The sequence below is a fragment of the Larus michahellis genome, chromosome 3 (genome assembly GCF_964199755.1).
Source record: "Larus michahellis chromosome 3, bLarMic1.1, whole genome shotgun sequence".
NCBI classification, from domain to species: Eukaryota; Metazoa; Chordata; class Aves; order Charadriiformes; family Laridae; genus Larus; species Larus michahellis.
This window is the reverse complement of record NC_133898.1, coordinates 48,664,267-48,688,142: the sequence shown is the minus strand read 5'-3', so window position 1 is coordinate 48,688,142 and position 23,876 is coordinate 48,664,267. Positions and strand designations below refer to the sequence as shown.

The window sequence follows — 23,876 nt, the reverse complement described above, 5'->3', positions numbered from 1 at the left end:
AACTCCGTTTTGTTTCATCATCCTTGATGTTGCAGTAAGTACTGCAAGTTTATAGGATGCATTACGCTGTCAGGCACATGTTTGAGAAACTGCATAGCATCAGCATCAGCGGGTAAGCAGACAAATAAATGCACGTACTGTGCATGTGGCAGTTGCATAAACAGTCTGAATCTTTTCCTAGCTTACTAGAAATAAAGGTTTTGAGATATCCATTGACAAACTGTGAAGAGAGGCACCTTTTTAACTCTTCCACAGAAAGCCTCTGAACAGGGTTCTCTGCACCCCTTTACCTTTCAATTATTTTAGTAGATACTTCAGAAAAATGCAATTTGAGTTCCTTTGTTTCCAAACCTTCTCTTTTTGAGATGGCATATTTTAATTTCCATGTGTGTCATTCTCATAATAGTTTAGCAGGTTCTTTGTATACAGTTTAAAATCGCTTATATTGGCTGTGTTTCTTAAAATTGGGCATACGTATGTATACTGCAACGCCATGTCTTATGATGGAATCATGTGAAAGATTGCCCTGCAGTTTTATTGTTCAGTAATGAAGACAAGCTCCTAGGAGTTTCAAGATGAATTGATTTACTTCTAATACCTAACATGCTACTGATTTGGCTCAGATCATGTTCAGGTTTATGTTCTTTTTTGACTACTACTAATTCCATTTTTCTGATTTTCTGATTTTCACTGCATTGTGGTAATCCTATTAAAAGCTCTGGGATGTTGGTAATGTCTATCCACTGGAAGCACAATTCTTGAGACGTCTCTGCACCGTTGCCTCCAGAATTTTGCCTTTCTTTGTTGTTTCCTGCTTGCAACAAGACGCGTTTAGTACGGAATTAATGATGACATTAAGGAAGGAGATGCTCTTGTATGAGGTGATGCGAGCCTTGCCAAATGCCTATTTAGACTGCACTAATGCACAGCGGGTTGTGCAAAGTGGAAGCCTGCCAGTGACCTACTGCTGGTGTTCGTGCCTGGAAGCTGGTGCTGTCGCTGCTTGGCCCCATCCCCAGCCTCAGCGCTCATCCCTGCTGGCACCAGTGCTGGTGGCTGCAGGGAGGTGCCTCAGCGAGCAAACGTGGCTGCAAAACTAACCCTCTCCCCACCCTGCCTGGCAAGGCGAAACAGCTGAAAAGTAACCCTGTCTTGTTTTACTACCCAGCTGCTTACTGTGAATTAGGAATGTCCGAGAGACACACAGACAGAAAGGCAGGCAAGGCGTGAGGACTACTTTAATTTGGTATGTCAGTTTAAATACACGTTAAAACATAGCTCAAGTAGTTTGCTAAACGGCAGCCGTGACTCCGCAGTAGCTAAGGTTACGAGTGTGGGAGACAGGGAAAAAGAAGCAGTCATCTTTTAAGCAGGAAAGTATAATGCTACCAACAGGACACCTAACTTACCCTGCCAATGTTCATATTCCTGGCTTGCTGGTGATGTTTAAACTATTCAGAAATGCTTGCTTGAAAGGTGTGGTAATAAGATCTGGCTGAAAATGTACTGAGATGTACGTTTTTCTTTGACTAAAAGGGTAATTGACTTAAACTGATTCTTACCGCTTGAGTTTGTTTATTTGGTACTGAACCACTGACATCTAAGGACTGTGTTTCAAGTTATGGTATTGCAGTGAATTAAAAAGCATAGTAAAAATACCTGTGGGAGATATAAAGTATAACAGCAAGAAGTACTGTGCGAACAAATGTTTTAGGCTCTCAAAGCTTTGTCGCATTCTCCCTTATTCTAAGCACTGAAAATTAAAGGCTTCAGAATCGCTGAAGTATTTGAAAGGAGTAAATGCAGAAAGAAAAGTCTTGACACTTTTGCAAAATCTTTTCTTATGGGAAGAATGACCCCTTGATAGGATCCAAAATGAAGTCCTGCCCAAATGTGGCCATGTAAGAGTGCACGAGTGTTGTGATTTTCACAAAAGTAGAAATGTTAACAGCAGCCGTATTTCAGCGAGGACAGCTACATCCTTCCCCAATTCAGCGTGCGACTCCATAGCCCTTCTCTTAAATGGCTGCATCACGTTTTTGTGAGCAATCAAACACCTGCCACCTTGCTCAGCTGCGGAGGGGCTCTGCTTTACATAACAGTATAACAGAATTGCTCTGTACAATACAGAGAAGCAACGCGAAAACCAGTGCTGCTTTCCTGGCACAACTGTGGCTGCACCCAGGGGTTTTTCTCCCACAGCTGTCAAGGCGGAAGCCACCTCCTCCTGCCCATCTTGCGGAACTAGGCCTGCAGGAGCCTGTAGATCAAACGGGAAATGAAAGACATACCTTTATTTTTTTACAGTCAGGGTAACTACCTGATGAACAAATCACAAAGTGCTAAAATAGTAAGGATTTTCTAACATATAACTAATTTACTGAATGATATCAATCTTTTAATCTGCAATTACTGTGCAAGAATCACATAGGGAAATCTCTGTTGTGCTATAGAAAAGTCAGATAATGTGGTCAAAATCTGAAACTTGTAACTGGGATGGTACATTGCGCTGGCTCTGTCAACACTGTAATTTTAGGCAAGAACGTGCTCCCTTTTTTGCTTATGTTATCTTGATAGTACTTATCTTTGGCCAGGCTAAAGGACCACTATCCCAAAATATATCTCTGCTCACTTGCCATAAGTGAACCAAAAGCTCCCTACTCCAAAGACAAATCTCATGAGTTTAAGCTGCAGAATAACTTCCTAGAAACAATGAGAATGAGCCCTAAATAGCGTACTTTGGAGCATAGTACAAAGCCAGTCATTTCACACAACTTCCCCCCACCCTCTTCCCCAGCAGCATGAAAGGGAGACAGGCAAAAATAGTAATAAAAATAAAAAATAATTTAAAAAGCTGAAAAACTAAACCTCATGTAATTCCACATCACTGACATTTGAACACTTGAATTTATTCACGCCTAAGTGGTATTCCATTAGGGTCTTATCAGCATGTGCCAGAAAGGGTCCATCAATGTTACCTACAGTAGGAAGGAAGGAAATTCTTAGTGGGAGGTGGCAGAGGTTGAAAGGAGAGGAGGGGCCAGCTCCAGGTTGAATTTGCACCTGGACAGTGAAGGAAATGTGGGGTGCTGCAAGGGGCCTCCTTCCCCAAGCCACCATTTGCTGCCCTTCCTGATGCTGCTGAGGGCTAGAAGCCGGTTCTCAGTGGGTTTGAGTCCTTACTCCCTGGGTCCCACGAAGAGCAAGGCTTCCTCCCCCTTGCACAGAGGGCCACGTGGGGGATACTGAGGAGGTGAGACTGAAGGTTCGCTCAGGGGAAGAGGGTGGTGACAGAGGGGCGGTACCCAGATTCATCACCATGCCCTGCACCCCCTGTGATCCTACTCTCTTCCCAGCCTGGTGGGGCTGGCTGGATCATGGGGTATCTCCCTTTCAGCTGTTTCAATGCTGCAGAAATGCACCAAAGGAGGAGTGTGAGGCTGAGGTTGGAATACATACAGAGCCTAGAGTGAAGCTTTACAATTGCTCCTAGGTTTACTGCCTAAAATACAGCCCTTCAGAACAGATCCCTGGAGCTTCCTACAACCCTTGTAAAACATCAGCCTTCCGTCCTGAATTTTACTGTCCCCTTTCCTGTATTTCCACCTTCTTCATACCCGTATCAGGTCTGAGCTCTTTCTTCCCTCAGCCTAAAGCTTCCCATGACATGTCGTCACGCGCCGCGGGCAGAGCTGAGAGCTTGGGCAGCCCTTCTGGGAGAAGAGTGGTTTTACAGCACAGCAATGTTACCCCAGACATATTCAATTCTTCTGGAGCCGTGTGCATTGGCATAAATGGGTGAGTGCAGGCACCTTCCTTTGATGCTCCCTGACCCTACTGCAGCACCTGGACATTGTATTAGCATGAGAGAGAGCACGATTATTTTTTTTGGCCTCCCAGCTGGCCATGTAAGGCAACAGCCACACAGCACTTTCTGTCAGATCCATGTTGTTCACACACACAGGTTTCAACTGAATGCAAAACGCTGCCCCTGCATGAAACAAGCCTGCCCGGGAGGGTGCACTCTGCTGTTTGCTGCAAATGGCAAAAAGGCTGCCTTGGTTGTGGGTGTAAGTGCGTACTATTCTACGCACAAGAGTAGTCATGTTGCGTAAGTTTGGGCACCTAATTTAGAAACGTAGCTCTGCTTGGTTCCCTGTATGGGCTGTGGAAAGAAAAATCCTTCCTTGGAGAGAGATTCAGGCCAGCAGCTGAACTGCTCTTCCATTCAGCATAATAAAAATGACACACTAAAAGCTCTAAGCAAATAATTGTTATAAAAGGTCTACACAACATTAACCGGTCTGGTAAATGCCTGCATTTGCTCTCTTATACACACAGCTGTAAGGTCTGTGTTCCTTTACAGCTTCTTCAGTCTGTTTTGAATCTTCTAGCAGACTGTGGCGTATGGAATGGAAAATTAAAACTTTTGATTTATGCGTTGCTGCTTTGCCACTTTTGGCCACAGTAGAATACTTACGAATGTGAAATGACAACAAATATTTAGTCTTAGAAGTAACTGAGATGGTTATATCTGGGAGCAGAAGGAATGGGTAATTCATCATTCTAATAGTTTCTATGTGCTGGAAGAGGCTCTGTGGTTTTGTAGCGGAGAAGTAAATAGAGAAGCACTCCCAGTCCTCCAGGCGCAAAGACCAGATAAAAACTGAGCTGCTGCAAAACAAGTTACATGAGCATTGCCAGCATGATGGACGTACTAGGAGTTAGCAAAACAGCAAGTGTGCTAAGAACAGATAAACCTGTGTGCATGAAAAATCTTGGTAATACACATATGCCTTTCCCAAAACTTTGTGTGGGGTCAGTTTTTCAACATTTTCTTTTTCCAAAAGTTTTAGCAAACCGTCTAAGTTTTGGAAATCTCTGCAGTATCTATATTAGCTTGGGACTTGTTCAAAAATGTCAAACGGCACTGCAGTCTGGATGATCAACTTTGGAAAAAAGCAGAGAAAGGCCTTCATGGTTTTTAAGCTCAAAAGAGACTATTAAAATCATCACCCACTCTAATCGCTACTACAGGCTGTAGAACCTTATCAGTTAATTGTGCATAATACCTTTACCTCCTATTTAAATTACAAGATCATCCTTAGAAAACCATGTAGGCTGTAGGATTAAAATCTCTGTCTTTAGTTGGTGCTTGATTTTGTTTCAGAAATACAGAGAGCTATAGATAATATGATTCCTCTTATATGCTTGCAGGCAACGACACAGCTGAAAAGCTCTGGCTAAACTTTGCCCCTCCCGGAATCTTCCAATTCAGGTCTGCAATTTATTCTTTGTGAGTTGTGCTCTGATAGTAAGGCAGGACCAGGGAAAAACACTAGGGGCATTTCTTGCCAGCTTTCTCAGTCATCAGAATGTGTTCAGGGGCACTCTGAGACCTCCAAATAATATTTATAAAGATATAAGAGGAGAAAAAGCAGTTATAAGGAGACTTCACTTATATGTTTACTGTAAGGAAAAATTTAATATGCTTAAGTTAACTTTTGAGAACCAAAGTAATCAGATTTTTCTTTAAGAATTTAGATTTGCAGGGTGTTTCCACTATACAAGTATTCATCAGTAGTTAGAAAGGCACAGATATGATCTAAAGTCTGAGCAAATCTAAAGTTCTGTCTTGGTGAGCGTGTTTCCATAATTGCGTTGTCTATAGCAAATTTTGAAGGCTCATCTTTAGCGTGCAAGCCTATTTCTATAGTACTGTATATTTAAACTTGCTGACAGTAAATCAAACACAGAGCTCTCACTTCAGCCAGATATTAATTAAAAATAATCTTGTAAAAATCACTAGTTTCTTTCTACCTCTACTGTCAGTACAGAATGAAGTTGTATTATTCTGTCTGCAGCTTTATTATCTTAAAAATGTATTATTAATCATTTTTATTTACTTATCTATAGTACAGTAGGTCTTCTGGCTTCCTATGATGTTTCTGATTTTAGTGTTTGTTTTTTAATGCAGAAAATGAGATGCTAAAAGTGCTGAATATTCTGCCTGGGAACCTTGGCATCCCTCTGCTCATATACCTCTTTGGAAAGCTTGTGGGCTATGATTTGCAATTGATCAAACTTCACTTTCTGTGGTATTGAAGTGCTTTAGGAAAATTACTCTGAAGGCTAATTAGAGGGAATTTAATATCAAAGATGGATGTATAGCCAGCCACCTTTTCAATTTTAGAGAAACATGTTGTTGATTCAGTATGTGACGAGTTACTATTTCTAATCAAAATGATATCTGCTGTGATTTTGAAACCAGTCACCAAACATATCTGTTCAACTAGAAGCAATTCTTACTATACGCAAAGTACAAGAATGTTTTTTTCAGCATGTAGTAATACGTATGTGTACAGCTGACCACTCAGAAACAAAATTAAAGATGGTAAAAGCTAAAAATCAATAGGCATTGCAGGTAGAATTTAAACCGGGATAATGAGTAAGTATTTACATTGAGTGGGAGAACAAAACAGGGAATCTGAAACAGTAATTTGTACAAAAATACTGAAGATATGTAAGCAAAAATTTTATGCAGGTATATGAAATTTTAGAGTGACATCCCTAGACTGTAGATTTTGAGGGTGGAAAGGTATGCTTTGAAAGTCCTGTTACCTAGATAGACTCACTGAGATATTATGGGGCTATTAAAAAGTCTAAGAAGGAAAGAAACAGGACAGTCTAACATCTTAATCACAACAGTCATTTAAAATAGGCTCAGACTTTAATTCCCTTTAGGCTGTTAATTGCATATCCACCTGATATCCAGTTCTGAAATTAGGCCTTTGTGTTCTTGATAAATCGGTTACTTAAATAGTGAATAATATTACCGAAGGAACTAGGGCTGCTTTGCATCCAAAGGTTTCTTTTAACTGGATTAAATTTTCTTCCATTAAAGTGGAAAAAAAAAAGAGTACATCTCCAATAGATGAAAATTTTCTCTTTGTCAGTATTCATCCTTTCTCCGGCTAGAAACAAAAGGCCAAAACCTGTTGTCATTCACCTGATTCTAGGGAGCTATTACAAAGAAAGGATCTTTTTATCTCCTGCAGCTTGTTCTCAGGGTGGTGCTCTGCCCCGGCTGGCTGCAGAGCTCCTTTCCAGCCCTGCGCTGGTGGGGCAGCAGGCACAGCGCCTGATGTGAGGGGCGATGTAGAATTAAGGTTGGTTTTTTACATGGCTTAAATTTTATCACAAATTCAAGTGTTTGTGTGGGCATCACTGGTACACAGGATGTACCTATCTGGGTTCCAGCATCTTCATAAAGATTGCCAGAAGTCTAAATAACATTAGTGTATTTATTGTGATTCTTCTAAATGTGTCTTTCTGTTGTTAAAAGGTCCACATGAAGTAATGCATTTTCTTTTAACAAAAGTCAGCAAATTGCATGTAAACGTGAGAAAAAGAACAATGCTACTTGAGACAAACACAGAAGCAGCCATGGAAAAGGACGTAATTTAGTGTACATGTTTCCAAGCCTGGATGTCTTAAAAACATTTAAGAAACCTGTCACCTGTCATCTTCTGTACAGTGGATTGTGTTTTCTCATAATTACCCAGGGACAGTACTTGTATACTCGAAGATATTTACTGAATTTCTTTCCTCTGGAAAGTTTTAGTTTGAAAACTAAACATGATACAGCATGAGAGGTTTATAGTTTCAGTATCTGTATAGTTTAGAAAAATAGGGTCAAGTTACACTTGTTCGTATCACTGGCTGTCCTTAGCTTAACACTGTTTCAAGATAGTGTTGAAATTTCTGGACTAAAAATACCCAGTATAGCTGACAACTAAATGGAATCAAACCTATAAGGTTGTTTTATGTAACACTGAAAGGGAAAGAAAAGCCAACAGACCCAGCTCAAGAAGGAAACTTTCCATCAGTTGTCATAGCAGACTTTTAGATTTCAGGTCTTGAGTTTTATGTTTACTGCCACCCTTAAATACATGCATGAGTGTCTGGAGAATATTACCAGTCAGGAGGCACACAAATATACAAGCCTTCTGGTCACCTAAAGGAAATGTTATAGCCCTTTACCTAGCCACAGCGCTTTCTGGGGGAGGGCCAGAGCAGAGCTCAGAGCTACATTTCAGCTCTAGTGTTTGGACCTGTGACTGGGCTATGTAAGCTCAAATGTCTTAAAATTCATGTTAAAGAAAAATGTGAAATTCACAGGGATAGGAAAGAAACAGAACATATTTGTTGAGCAGAAGCCAGCATGTACAGCGTAATGGTCTCTATTTTGAGGCAAAAAAGTAGTAACAATCTGTACAATGAAACTCATTCTGCAAGCAAAATGTGTGTTCAGATCTAAGCTTCTGTGATTTCCTTGTCCTTTGATATTGCCTAACCTTCATTTGTGCACTTTTATTTCTCCTACTGTTTTTTGTGTTTTTCTAGCCCTGCTGTTTCTCACTGTTTTGATATGTGGTGTAGGACTCAATGGTCAAACAAGAGACAGTATCATGCTTTCCCGTTGTCAAACACCTTTTGCTTCAAGGACTACTTAAGCATCAAGCTCTACTGTTGCTTCTTATGATGCAAACCCTAAGAAAATGAGAATTTGTTGGGGCAAGGAACTTCCTTCTGGCTTGGCTGTTAAGCATTACATAATTTCATCGCCTATATAAATTGCTTTTCCAAATTTGATCTTTGATGAAATAGAGCTACTACTTCAAATATTTTGTTCTTTGCAGTGGTTTTCCCTTAAGAGATTAGTATTATTTTCAAATGCTTCAATGTTCTGGGCTCGCATCTGACCCTCTGAAATGAATTTTCCAGGAGGCAGGGGCTGATACAAAAGGAACAAGTTCTCACTCGAAGTGCACGGCACACTCACTCCCTTAAATCAACGCTTGTATTTAAAAAACGTCAAACCCATTTGGAGCAATTGCATGTGATATTTGTCCTACAGAGAGAGGAGGAAAGTTAATTCTCTAAAATGAACCGAATATGACAAAATATAAATCTGGAACTTATTGTTTATCTTAGAGATGGTTGGATACTACAGTGTTCAGGGGAAATACTATGTAAAATAGGAGAGGTTACTGAGAACTTACAAGGCAGCACTGAAGTACCTGAATTAACTCTTGCAGAGAACAGCATTTTTCCTAGGATTTGGCCTTGGTGCATTAGATTCTGTAACACAGAAAGCTAAGGCATTTACTCCTGTGCCTACTGTTATTATATATGACCCCATGACAATATTGATATGTTGCGTTCAGTTGGCACTGATGCAAAAGAAAGTAAGCACAAGGTGCAAACGTGAAGTGATTTCTTACAATGTTTTCTTATATGTGGTTTCTTACAATGATTTTCCTGTTACAAGAAATTTTTTCCTCTCTGGCACATCAAGGAATGAGAGAATGTGATGGCTGACACCAAGAGGATTTACTGTTTATATTCCAGCCCATGGATATACTCTAGAAACTTAAGTAGAACTGCAAATCATAACTCACAATGAAAACCATGGTGCAAACCCAGGGAATACAAACCTCTTTGTGTGGTTTTCTTGAAAGTTTTTTGTCTTTCTGCAAAACAGTATAACAGAAAGTGTGATATTCTTTCTGCACTCTAAGGAAAATCAAAGATAGAATAAACAGCAAATGGGGGTAAGATGACAGTTTACTGGCCAAGATGAGCAGTTTGCTCTGGATTAAATAATAATCGTAGTGGAAGGTGTTGCTATCTTATTATAAGGAGCACATATCTCACTGGGGAATCTCAGAAGACACTTATTATATCAGAATTAATCTGTAATGTTATAACAGGGATGTGCCTGATCTTGCTCAGAGCTATCGCTCCCCACTGGAAATGCATGTGGTGTTGGACAAATTCAGGGATTGGTACTTCCCTGATAGATGATCCTGGATGTTGCGCTGATGTCTCTTCCCTATAACTATGAAAACATTTCCCTCTCACTCCCCTACTTTAATGCTATAATTTCCTTCCTCTAAAGCATTGTTAGATAAATGAGAGATGTGTATCTGGCCAAGGTTGAATTGCTACCCATGGTGATATCGAGAAATATCAGATGTTTGAACAGCCAGTTTCTACAACTGTTCAGGATCAATCTTCACTGCTCTCGCCTTCCCAGGGCCTGACTGGCAAGGAGATGGGAATTTTTATTTTTTTACTGTTCTTGAAAGTCTGAGGTGCATCTCACTTTCTTCAGTCCTGTGACCATTTTCGTTAGTAAACTCCCTGCTTTTTTAAGGGAGTAATGCATTGCTGATATCCTCTTGGGTCTTTTGGTTTTCCCCCTGTCACAGTGCGATGCCTGAAATTCTCATCTTGTGCTGAAAGTCTTGTTTGTTGTAATGGGCTTAAGTACGTTTTTGCAACAATGCTCTCATGGATGCTCCTGTATTAGCTGTTCCCCTTATGGCATTGGCTACCTTCATTGACAATGGCTCTGTTACAGTCCTGTGTATCTGTATACTTCCAACTTACACTCATTGTGTAACTAAATTACCTGTAACATAATTTTTCAGTCTGAACGCTGTATGTTTGGGATGGTATGCAAAAAAAAATAAATCCCAGGGCCAGTATCACTTTCCTTGTCACTGTATATTCCTCTGTGAAAAGGACCTCTGTGAAAGCACTGCTGTAGGAACTTCTTGCTGTCATGCTGCATGCCCCAGGAGACGCAGACCTGGCAGATGTGGTGCTGCTGGCCGGTGTGGTTCCCAAGTGGCTCAAAGCCGGCCCCGTGGCTTCATTTCTCCACAGAGCACATCGCTTCACCCCAAGGATGTGACCTGCTGCTCCATACGTGCAGGTAGCTGTTGCATTGCCTTTTTGTTAGTTGCCTTGTTTTTCTTTTCCTGGTCATACACTGAGTTTTGTTTCATTTTAGAGAATGGGCAGCAAGCATATGAAGAGGTATTTTTTACTGCTGACGTCACCACAGATGGGAGCACAGTCTCCCTGAGAAATCTACTTTGGATGTATTCCACTAAATGTAGTGAGAGAGGGTTTTTTCAGGAGTATGTCGTTTGTGTGATTCATACTGTGGTCAAAAAGATGGGGATCATGTATTTATATAGGTTTTTTTAAAGGAAAATGACTTGTCTATTCTAGACACATGCTCAGTGAGGCCACCCAGTTGCTGGGTCACGGTCTGTGCACACGAATTGATCCTCGTATATTTTGTCAGTTGCATACGAGTCAAAAACTTGCCCACAAATCTTTTGATTTGTCACATTACAAAAGTCACACTTTAGTAGCCTTATCATAAAGCCACCCAGAAGAATAAGAGTTGTAGGAGCAGGCCCTTTGTATGAAAACAAAATTCTAATATGTATTCTGCAAAATCTTTAGTAATAATATCCTGAATTATGCATGCTTAAAAGGAATTTTTTTAGCATACTAAGAAAAACTAATAGCAAGAAATTAATAAAACAAAATAATTTCAGCTTTGTAACCAGTTTTAAAAATTTGCAAGACACACAGTTTCTGTATCATGAAGTAATATCCCGAAGGAAGTTGATGGACACAAATGAATCTCAGCAAAATAGTAAGGAAGCTGCAACTGCTAATAATACTGGGGTGACTGAAAATCTTGATTATCTCTAGATCTAATCTTTATTATGTCAAGATTCTGCGGGATCAAGAACAAATCAAGGGTAAATCCAATTGGACTTTAAATTAGTGGCTTTTGTGTGCTGCAGGGCAAATCTGATAACCTGAGAAAACTGAGGAAAAGAGGCTTTTGGTACTTTGAAAAATGCAGTTACTTACTGTTGCAAAGTTTAAGGAAATGGCATGGTTATCTCTGCTTCTGCTGAAATCTTTCCTCTAGTACATCCAATGATCTGCTTGCCTTTGCAGTCAGTCTGAATAAGACTGACTTTTTTTTTCTTTTTAATAACGAAGAAGCAGAATATGTAAAATACTCCATTGTGTAAAAACAAATCAAAATACGCTTCTGATCTTTCTAAAATAATTAAACGTGGTGAGTAAATCCACTGTCTTTCCCCTTGTCATTGATTCCTTGGGTGTACAAACGTTGAAATGAAGATGAGGCTGATGCACTGTTACCATCTGATCCTGACAGATGTCCTGTGTGAGCTCCACTGGGGAGAGACTGAAGGGTGTTATCATTCCCCTGAGTTAAGCTAAATCCGTGGCAGCAAATGGAATAAATGTAATGTACAACAGTTGGGTTTCATCATCACCTCCTATCTATCTCGTGTGTCCATTTTCTTTTCTCCTCTCCTCTCAGAGGTCTTTTTCTGACCTTTATGTGTATGTGTGTGTGCGTGTTTCCCTAGGAGGTGTGACTTAGCTGATCAAGGCTGTGGCATGTCTTGTTTCACTGCTATGAACCCATGACTAAAAGGGCAGCTAAAAGCAGCATTGTAATCATCAGACGCTGCTAGGAGTTTGCCAGGTTTTGGAGTGGTTGATAAGGCCATGTGCTGGGTCTGTCTTTTTCCAGGTGTAAGTGAATTGAAAATAAGAGACGCACCAGAATGGAAGACATTTTTCTTTCTATTTTCTTTTCTCTTCTCCCAGTTGCTGTGTGGGCTTGGTTTGCTTTATAGTACTGATTTCAACTACCTGTAGCTTTCTGGCCCAAAGGGACACTTATTACCCTCTTTAACACAAAGTAGAAGGGGCTTTCCCTTATGAAAACTTTCTCAAAAGACTCTAGGTAACAGCAATAGAAAATGAAAATTATTTACTGGTCTGCTTAACGTGTTGGGGTTTTTTTTCCCCTTTTTTCCTAGTAATTTAAGAAAAGAGTCAACGCATTTTAATTTTCACTGTGAAACCAAATGGACATTTTGAAACTCTTAATCCAGGTGTTATACACTGGATTAATAAACACTTTTCACTCAATTTCTCTACCAAAATGAATACACTTCCCTGGCCATCTGACAGAAAAAATTCTCTTGACCGTTTGGGGATTGACCCAACCACTTGGACCTCTGCCTGACTGATGTCCCATCCTGGATTCTGCATAAAACTTACTATGAAGAGAAGCTGTTAACTTCGAACTTCTGATGAGGAAGAACAATTTTCTTGAATACCAGCAAATGTTATATAATGTTAGACAGAAGTCAAATGTGCTTATAACAACTTTCTTCCAGCCCTAATCAGAGACCAAGATGTCCTCCATCTGCAGGAAGCTCCTCTCATATGCATTTTTCTAAATGGAGCAGACAAAGCATGACTGAAGAGTTTGCTCTCCTCTACTTGGTGCACGGGCATAAGCATGCTACATAAATTTGAGGGATTCTGCTTTTAGTTTAGCAAAAATCAAAGCTGTGCATCATGCCATATGCGATGAAACAAATAAGCTCAGCTCTGGATAAAGCTAGCTTTCTGTGCCACTTCAAGTGGACTAACTAGTACTTTTCAGCTGCACTTGCACTTAAAATGGACAGAGCTCAGAGGGGGTGGTTATGCAAGCACTGCAAAGGAAAATAAATCCATGGAAGTATCACTACAAATAGCTGCCTCCTTGAAATTCAGTACATATTTAGTTCCTGGGTTGTTTCTTTCTTTCACCAGTAGTGAAGGATAATGAGCTTCAAGGACTGTGGGAACCTGCAACTGAAGCAGAACTTAGGTATCTTGCAAAAATGACACTGAAAGACAATGGGGGATCACACTTGAGGGGAGAGGATGTGCAGAACTACCAATGCTACTACTTGAATGACAAAGTTTTATGTGAAGAGTCGTTAAATGCCCTTCTTTGTGCTTCTTCTCCTTGGCTAGGACTAATTTGAATGTATTTTGAAGGTTTTATCTTCCCTGTGAACAATTATATCTATGAATTCTGAGAGCAGATCCAAACTGCAGGGGCCACTGCATGCAAAAGTCACAGTTGTTTCCCCCGTAACTGAATGACGCTGAGATACAGCTGAAAAGCCCAACAACAAACCGTTGCTCATACAAGCTGGGGTTGGGGCAGGATAAGCAGTAGCAGTATCACTGCAGAGAATAGTTATCCTAGAGCTAGTATTATCTGATGTGGGCAAAAATTGTTAAACAGTTCATTCCCTTAGGGTCTTGCTTGGTTTTAAAAATAAACTCAGCTGTCAGTAGGAAAGATCTGCTATGTGGCCTAAATGGGAGTTTGTCGTCTTGACTAGTAACGAAAGCACATTTCTGCACCATGAGAAAATTATTCTTAGTTCTGTCATTCATAAAGTTTAATTCAGAGTGGATATTTGCAGGTGGTGCTGCCATATTTGCACTGACCATTCCATCCTCACTTAATGTTAGTATATGCATAGTCTCATCTATGTATATACATATGGTCTCATTATACCTATTCTGTGTGATACGACAGGTGAAGAATGTTAACATCATGCTTTAGGATCACTAGGCAGGGACTTGAAATGGATTAGCAAATTATGTATTCTTGTTAGCAGGAGAAGCAATGAAATACAAACAAATTGTTGCCTTCTGCTAAATCAGCAGAAACCTGAATCTCCCATTGTTAATTGTTTATGAGCTCATTTTAATAGTTTCCTGCAGCAGTCAGCTCAAAATCTACTAATATTGTTCCGAAACATAAAATCCTTATTCTCTGCTGCTTTGTAGTGATATACATCTGGGTAACGTGGGTGTGAAATGTTATCATTCTGTTGTGGGAGGGCTTTACACCCACTTTTTGCTGGTGTCGATGACTACACATGCTAAGAGACAAGCATGGAATCAAGACTTTAAAATAAAGTTCAATAAGCAGATTAGGCAGAGTTGTCAGAGAAATCTGAGCTGCAAAGCTGCTGTTAATGCCAGAAATCATGATGTATTGTTAAAAAAGCAAATGTTAATTGGACGATTAAAATCCCCATTTACAATATGCAGAAGAGCCTGGGGGTTCTGCTATAATGTAAAGCTGAGTGTTTCAAATGAAACCACGCCTGCCTTGAAATGAAATGTGGAAATTTTACAAACCTCTGATTTCTAAGTGGGTGATGCTGCAGCACAGCTTCCCTTCCTTGCTTAGGAATATGTTGGCCTGTTAGAAATGCTGAAGCTGGATGGTGCTTCAGTCTTCCTGTGGTTTGAGAACAATTGCTCTACTTGGACTGAAACATCCTGCCCTGAGCTGGCACCTTTTCATGCTGCGATTACTAGGAGGTTAGCCCTACTGAATTAGAGTAATAAAATCTCCAAAGCTATTGAAATAACCTTGGTAACCTTAAAGAGAAGATGGTCTTAAGTGGAGTAGGTGTGATTTTCTTGCTTTTAATGAATTAAATCCTTTCTGCTCAGAGTGACTCACTGACAACACTTTTCAATACTTACTTCATATGATATGGTTTTTATGTGATTATTTTGCTGTATTATGAGGCACACAATGTAGTGTTATATAAATATAGTTAACAGGCTGCACAATGTTTTTTCATTACAAAAAGAGCTGTGCACTAAAAGGAGTGAAAAGAAAGATACTGCAATATTATGACTGATTTTAAAGATCAAATAAAGAAAGGCAAAAATAAAGATGGGAAATACCTGATATATTAAGTGATATTCACTTACTGTTTCAGTGACTATGAAATTGGTCTCTGATGTCATATGAGCCTGGAAAGCAGGAGCACCTAAGTCAAGAATCTTGCATGATTCAGCTTCTCTGCACTGATCACTCGTTGAAATGCCCCTGCATATGAGAAGAATGGATCAGAATGTTAGAACTGTTTTTTAAAATCCCATATTCTGGGAAATGTAAAGGAACTTTGCCTATGGAATCAGTCTGAGCTACATGAACTAGAACAGAATCCATGAACTGAGAGGGAGAACTGAACACGAAAAATAAGGTTTGGAGGGAACTAGAACTCCTGAAGATTATGTGAACAGTTCTACAAAATACTGAATAGACACATCTAAGATCTTAGTGATGGTACAAAATAATCCAATTAAGAGGTGGAAAATATTTTTTAAACAATGAATGATTAGTGTATTGTTGAACCTAACAAGAGTCACTGGGTTTTAAGCAAGATTAAAATAGAATTTTGTACATAATAGGAATACCCATTGTTATTACTAATCAACTATAACAGTGACTTTGAAACAGATATTCAACAAAAATCAAATATGTAGGGGAGAACTACATAGTTCCTGTTTGCATCAGTTCTTTGCTTGCCAGAGATGGTGACCAGAAGCTGGACTTCACAGATTTTCGGTCCAGTTTAGTATTGCGAACTGTACGTGTTGTTAAAATAACAACAGAAAACCCTGAATCCTTTCTTTTCAGAATTCAGAGTAAGATGCTCTACAGATTTTGATTCAGATACATTCCAGCATTTCTCCTTATTTTGTTCAGTAAGCAGTCACAAGAAGATGCAGTTTCCAGTTTCCAGAGGTGAGGTGTTTTATTAGTGCTATGCGATGAGACGCTAAGTGCCTAAACAAAACATTTATGTAATATAGTTTCCTCATAGAGCTTCAGAAAACAGTTTTCTTTTTAATTATAGAAGTAACTGAACCACAGTAAACATAAATCTTGCGCTCAAGCAAGAACATCTTAAGTACTGCTAATATCTTGCTTTATTCTTAGCGTGTGATACAAGACTCCAATTAAGGAATTATGCTATTCCTTTACATTAACTGTTGTTTTTTAATAGATGAAGCTATTTGTTTCTGCTTTACAATTGTGTTAATGAATATTTTCTTTAAATCCTATTAGTGAAGTGGACAATTGAATGTTGGTTATTTACTATATATCGTTGTCCAGATACTATATCTACAACAGTGAAGTGCTTGTTGTGACTGGAACGTAATCTGAGTGGTTTTGGTTCTGTTACCTCCATGGAGCTTTCACTTCTTAATGGCTACAGAGACTAAACTTGAGTTAAGAGCCAAACATTTTTTCCTCTGCATTACTGCAGTGGTGTTTAGATTTGTGGCTTTTAATGTCAAAAGGAAATTATAGCTCATGCATGCCTTTCCAGGCAGAGCAGCTCATGTAGAGGACATCAGAATGACTTAGAGGAAGTCTGGAATCAACTCATCATAATTACAAAGACAAGCAAATCTTTTACCCTGTGTAATTATCCTATATTTAAGAAATTAATAATTAACCGGGAAATCTGTGTTTTTCCTGGTCTGTGAAATACTGGTGGGAGAAAGTAGCATCACTACAGAATTCTCTTATGAGTATGTAGGGAATGTCTATTTTTTCCCCTGGTTATCTTCACTGGCATGTGCACAAGGTTATTTGTGCTCATGTACAGTATTTAATGCTCATTCTTCTGACGTCGTCACCCCGTGAGGGAGCATAAACAACTCTCCGTCACTTACCTGACACCACAGACATCACAAAACCTAGTAAGAAGTATTCTAAAGTAAAAACCAAGTGTATAACTCTCAAAACTATGGCTTGTATTTTTTTTAACAATTATGAATAACAAATACATTAGTAAACCACTTTGCACACAATTTTTGACTCAAAAATTGTAAATTAATCATTTGTTCACAGTGATCGGTTTGTCTACTAACAGTTGTAATCCTGTACTTGTGTTGTCACAGTCACAATTCAAATGAGATATTTACATTATGACTAGCTATGGATCTAGGTTTTAAGTTTCAGTTCCTGGTGTTTTGTGTCTTGTGTGAATATTCAAGTCTTGGACTTTATGTTATGATACACTTGAAAAAATGTACTAGAAATGGCAGATGAAAGGTAAAAATTAAGATATTAATGTAATGATATTGTGGTTCACCGGTTTAATATTTACAATTAAAAGACCTTTAAAGTTTCCTCCTTCTCTTCCTCCGCTTCCTCACTTTTCTTTCTTTTATTCTGTCAGCTTCTTCAGGCTACTACATCATCACCTCACATAGTATCTATGAGAAAAATACATTTCAATTGCTGGTATATAGGATACGCAACTGGAGAATGGTCAATTCAACTGTCTTTTGTGTGGATTACCCATTTCTTTTGTCACTAATTTATAATCATTTTAAGTAATGTAAGTATTTCCCCATGAAGTAATATTTTTTTCATTTCTCTGAAGACACAAGAAGTAGTGGTTACTTCTCCAGAACGTGCTAACAGCTTTCACCTTTGGTAGCTAGTATCTGATTAATACCTGTAATGCACAGAGTTCATTTTCCCCTAGCAGAAATCTCATGCTGTTCCCAGTGTTTGTGCTGGCTACCCTTGTCCTTCTTCCCCCTGTGTACAACTGGTTGTCTCAGCAGCCATTACAAAAACTGTTCTTTATGTCCTCAGAACAAAATCACTGAAATTTCATTTTTTGAAAATGTAAGTGTGAAAAAACTGCCTTCTCAAACAAGTTTCTTTTGAGATAGCTAAATCTCTTAACAATTATTTGAATTCTTCAAGTCACAGAGTAGCACTATGGCTACTAAAATTCCTCCAAGAAGACTGCCTGTTTCTTTAGAAACATGACTAGAGTTGTTAAATATCACACAACTGGACTTCATGGCAAAGGTTTTCATCTTAGGGACAGGCAATGAAGTCTTCCTGGTTTTACATGTTATGTAGGTCTTTACTGGAAAACTATACAGCAGATTGCTGGATATTAATAATTAGAAGATGGGATTTCCCCTTTTTTGTTCCAGGCAGTTATTTAGGTACTCAGATATTAACTCATTGAGAATAAATCAGGAACACTGAATATCTAGACACTTACTTGGAAAGATTTTGAAACACCCTGAAAAACTGATTATCTCCAACTATTTGCAACTGCATTGATTTTTGAGACTGACATATGGTTAACGTAAATTATTAATAAAATTTGAATTACCTTCCTCTTGCTTCCTTACCATTGGCTAAACAGAGATGGAATTTCAATTTCAAGGATGCAAGCTGAAGAAAGCACCAACACATCTTCGTTTGTCAATAAAAGCGAGAGAGTTGGATGTATCCTTATATATATCATAACCATATAGTATTTGTATATAGTTACATAATGACATAACCATGACAAGACCTAGGCAACCAGAAAATTCTGTTTTGAGGATGGTATTTCATGTGCTCTTTTAATGTATACCAACAATATTCAGAAACATAATATATTAATGCCCTCAAGGAGACCAAAGGAGGAAAAAAAAAAAAAGAAAAGAAATCCCTTCAGAAAACTACTTCTGGGTTTGTGCCTCCCAACAGCTTCCAGTGAATTTATCAGAAATTACATTAGAAAAAAGATTAAAAGAGCAATAAAAACTCCAAGGAGACAGGAACACAAAAACCCAAGCAACCTATTATTCCTTAAAATCTAAACCACAAGATCCATAGCTCCTCGTTAATGTTAATAATCCAACACATAATAATGAAAAGAGAAATTAAAAGTTTCAAGTTTTGCCAGGAAGGACGCCTCAGACAGTGACAGTTTCTTGGTCTAGGGTGAGAAGTGTAGATTTCCAGACTTTGCCACAGCCATGTTCCAGACTACACTTAGGCATGAACTCACTAGCTGCAGCTGAAAACACAAGGCAAAGTAATAGAAAAAGTCTTAGAAAATGACTGTACAGGTCCAAATGCAAAATGCAATTTTTTGGAAGACTTTTTCTGTAATAAAGCAAAATGTAATGGGCTTGCCTTTGGTTTTGCTTAAAACCAAAGTTCATAAAAGAGGAAAAGCTCCACTATCTGAATTTATTTTAACACTATATTCCTATGTAAATTCATACTTAATAACAAACATGGAATTAACATTTATACTGTATTTTATGTGTTCAGCATAAGCACTAACCAAAGAAAATGCAGTATATTATTGAACACTGGGGTGGTCACGATACGTGGTCTTAGGTATAATTATGCTTCCTTAAACTCTGCTAATCTGCAATAAAATCTCATTTTAAATTAAATGTGGAATTATGTCTACTGATTTTATTCTTGTTGCCAAGTCACGGTTGGGACCTAAACTGGCATTTTACACTGCTTCCATTTCATTGACCACAGTGATGTTGATTTATGACATGTGATAGGAAATGCAGTCTCTCTAGTTTTACACCATTTGGAGTAACATGTTTTCAAGATTGGTATCTGGCTGAAAAGTCTGACATGCTGTAAGAAAGAACAGTGTGAGGAAGAAAGGACAGTATCTGCCCCATTTCACTCCTATCAGCGTTATCTTTTTCTGTGCTTCTAAGAAGAAAAAAAATAGTATGGTAGTATATTCTGATAGATAAAAACAAAAAAAAACACCTGTCAGTTCCCTTCATGCTACTGAATACTGAATGTTCACAATACTTGTTATTGACAGCAGACATTGTTTGTTTTACATAGATTATTAAGTGTGTGCATACAAACATATCTATGCATCTTCTCCTAACGTAATAAATTTCCTAATTTAGGTGATTAAAATATTTGAAATTAAAGTGCTAAAATTCTTATAATACTGTGAATGTATGTTTAGTTGAGAATCTTGCTGGGGTACCTCCGAAGCCGTGTTGCACTGGTGCTGCTGTACTGCCTCTGCATCACACCAAGAAACCTGGTTTTGGTGAAAACTGGTGAGGGCTTACTACCCAGAGCTGCAGGAGCAAGAAGCCCTTGCTGTCCAAAGGCAAAATGAACTAAGTAAAGAATCTATCATTGTGACAATTACAGATGTGCATGGAGATCAGCCGATTTCAAATGTGATTTTAAGAAGAACACAGCAAGAACAGGGTAACAAAAGGAACAGTACACGGTAAGCAGCAGGCCACATAAGCTGTGAAAACTTCAGGACTGAAAATTTGAAAGAGTGCTTCTAGGTCGGATGGAAAAGGAGCAGACATACTACATGTATGCCATAAGACAACGAGTTAGCTAAAAAACCCCATTAATTAGAGCTGCTAAGGAATGACAATTTTCTCACTAAAACTTTTTGTTACTCTTCAGAGGTTTTGTGGAAAACTCTAACTTCCCAAATCAGTACGGGATTATTTTGGCAGAAATAGAAACTGGGTTTTTTTCTGCGGAAAGCACAGTTAGTTGGTGACAAAAATCTTCAGACTTGTAGAAAACAGTGGACACAATCAGATGTAACGTAGACAGAAAATGAGAAAATAAGAGTGGGGAACACAAAGTTAACTGCTATGGGGTTGACTGGCATCTTGAACTTTGGGACCGGCAGTCCTGTAGCAAATTGCCCTGTTCTTCCACACCCACACAAAAAGATGCAATTCCACTGAATTCCACCTGCTTGGAGCCAGCCATGGAGGTTGTTTATTCTTTTTAGTTTTCCCACTAGTTTGTCTAAGCAACAATTCTGCAAACTTTACATTACTTCCTGTTATGATAGAAACTATTATATTATTTCCACTTAAAACCAGTTGTTTTTAATTATTCAGTGCAATTAAGCATAACTACTGATTAAAAACTCACATCAGCCAAAGTGCTTTCCTTTTAAAACACACCACCAGTCCGATACCCTGAACATTTTGAAAACATTCCTGAGCTTTTCAGGTGGGTAGAGTAAACAACAAAACACTGTGTGTTTTGAGTGTAAAGGGGAGAGGCACATACACTGTGGCTGATTGGGGTGGGCAGGTAATGTAGAGGAAGTCAGAGCTACTTCCATGGTTCAAGAATTTACTTAGCTTGTTCAGGCATTTTTGTGTGTGTGCTGATTTTACATTCTACATGTATTCTATAACTATATTTAATACCTATTTTGCATGTGTGCATATAATATTCTGTGTGTATGGTGTATGCACATCTGAATATTTGTCCTTGATGAACAATTCAACAAGAAGCCATGCTCCCAGCTACATTTTACCTTTATCACCTTGTTCAGAAAGCTTCCAGAATCTTTTACCTTTACTACTTTTAACTTTGCCTCCCAAGCAAATTTAATTATGTAGCCAGGTGTGGTGCGTGTCTCTCTGTTACTGCATAGTAACTTTCAAAATAACTGGGAAATTCCAACAATTTAACAGATGGCCAACAGTATCACACACGTTCCTAGCCATTTCGTGAAAATGGATGCATGGGTAAAGAAGGCAACAAAAAGTATTATCTGCTGTCTGAAAAACTGCAGTATATATTTCACTCACCTTAGACGCCAACTAATCTGCATGGTAGAGAGATATTACTGCCCTAGCACGGAGAAGCTTCAGCTGGAATGTGTATCTTGCTAAACACCAAGGAGTCTAATTATGAGCTCCAAATCTATAAGGAACCAGGTATCATCAGTTCCACTGTTCTTGGAACGAATTTCATTACGTCATAATATTGTACCGAAAGCTGTACAAAATGTTTTGGCTGCTGATGTTACAGTGTACTATTTATATGTTTTTTTCTTTATTTTCTTTATAATGTCCTTGCTTTACATGCAGCAAATAAAGCAGGCATCTAATCAACCACTCACCTTCAAAGCATGATGGAAAGTATCCTGGATATTCTATGATCTAACCACGACCTTCGTCCTGTAAAACCATGTAAACTGAGCTTCATGTCCACATGGAATACATTAGCAAATTGTTGTCTTGAAACTGACTTGTTTTGGAACTGGGATAAAGTGCAAATAGATTTGTTCAGTGCACCTTCATGAAACATAATTTTTTAAAGTTATCCAAACATGGGACTTTTCCTCAAAATAGGGGTCTGTTTCAAGAAATATCTCTCAAATCTAAATAATTTGTAAGAAGGGATATTGAAAAGATTTGAATATTGCAACAATATAAAAAATGTCTTTCACTATTTTATCATACTTACTTAGAAAAAAAATATTTTCAGTCAGGAGTAGCTTTGAGAGGTAAAAAAATCTCTTGAAGTCAGTAGTAACTGAAACCAGGAAATGCTTAAGCTGTCTTATCTCCGGAGTTCATCTGTAGAACCTTTGTATTAAACACTCATACATTACTTGCTCTAGAGACCTTAGGGTCTTTGCTGGTCTTGCAATTTCCAGTCTGTCAGTTTTCTACTGCTGGAAGTAATGATAAAATCTCAGAAGTGGTGTTTGATACTACTTTTTTATGATGTCCTTGAACAGTGTAAAGTTACAGATTATGGGTAGGGCTCCTCAAGAAACATCATGTCTTCTGTTGTACTAGCTACACACTCTGTTTACCAAAATTATTGTGATTTCATTGTGTTTACTGATTTTGGCCCTTCAAAAGCCTTCTGCACGTTTTACTCTGTCAGTGATACAGAGTTAATTTTACTATTTTTTAAGATATTCTACTGTCCTCACCTCGTGACCATTGCATGACATTAGCAGAGCTTCTCCGCTATATATTTATTCCAGCGTGCTGTGGATGTTAGAAGCCCTGCAGGTTCCGTGGGCTGCCAAACTCCTTTCTGCTGGAGGCCTGGCTTCCTCGCTGCTCGAACTAAGGTGCCCTTGGAAGTGTACGGACTGCACGAACGCTCATGATGGATGAGCTATTCCATGGCACCCCTCTGCTCTACCCCATAGTAAATGCATGGTAGCTATCCTTAAGTAAAGTGTATTTTAAAGCCTTTCGTTCACCCTGGGTTAAGCTCACTCACATGATGGTTAGAGGCTAACACCAGTTGAGAAGCCATGTTGTCCCTTCCACCTCTTCTCCCCGAGAGTACTGTCGATTGGCAAAAAGCTCCTACAAAGCCGTTTAAATCCTCCTTCTCCTGAGGTCTCTCTCACACCACGCAGAACTCCGGCAGGGACGGACTTGCCCGCGCCGACACGGCGCCGGCCTTACCCGAGGCAGACCCGGGCCCCGAGCCGTCTGAGGCCGGAGCCGGTGGGTCGGGCAGCGGCCGCCTGAAGGCAGCCCCTGAGGGGAGCCCCGGAGGCGAGGCGAAGCGAGGCGACCCCCTGAGGCAAGCCCAGCCCCTGAGGGGAGCCCCAGGGAGGAGGCGAGGCGAACCCCCGAGGCGAGCCCAGCCCCTGTGGAGAGCGCCGGAGGCGAAGCGAGCCCTGCCGCGGCGGCTGCGGGCGGGCGGGACAACCGTCAGCCGCCTCTGCGCG

The 23,876-nt window shown here is 39.3% G+C and overlaps 1 long non-coding RNA gene across 1 annotated transcript; it reads right to left on the bottom strand.

Annotated features, from left to right (window-relative positions):
* Positions 1–1,213: 1,213 nt before the first annotated feature.
* On the bottom strand, positions 1,214–23,875 carry LOC141740777 (uncharacterized). Its single transcript, XR_012586138.1, has 3 exons — positions 23,417–23,875; positions 15,511–15,628; positions 1,214–2,260 (listed from the first exon to the last, which is right to left on the bottom strand). It is a non-coding gene; the product is annotated as an uncharacterized LOC141740777 (long non-coding RNA).
* Position 23,876: the final 1 nt, after the last annotated feature.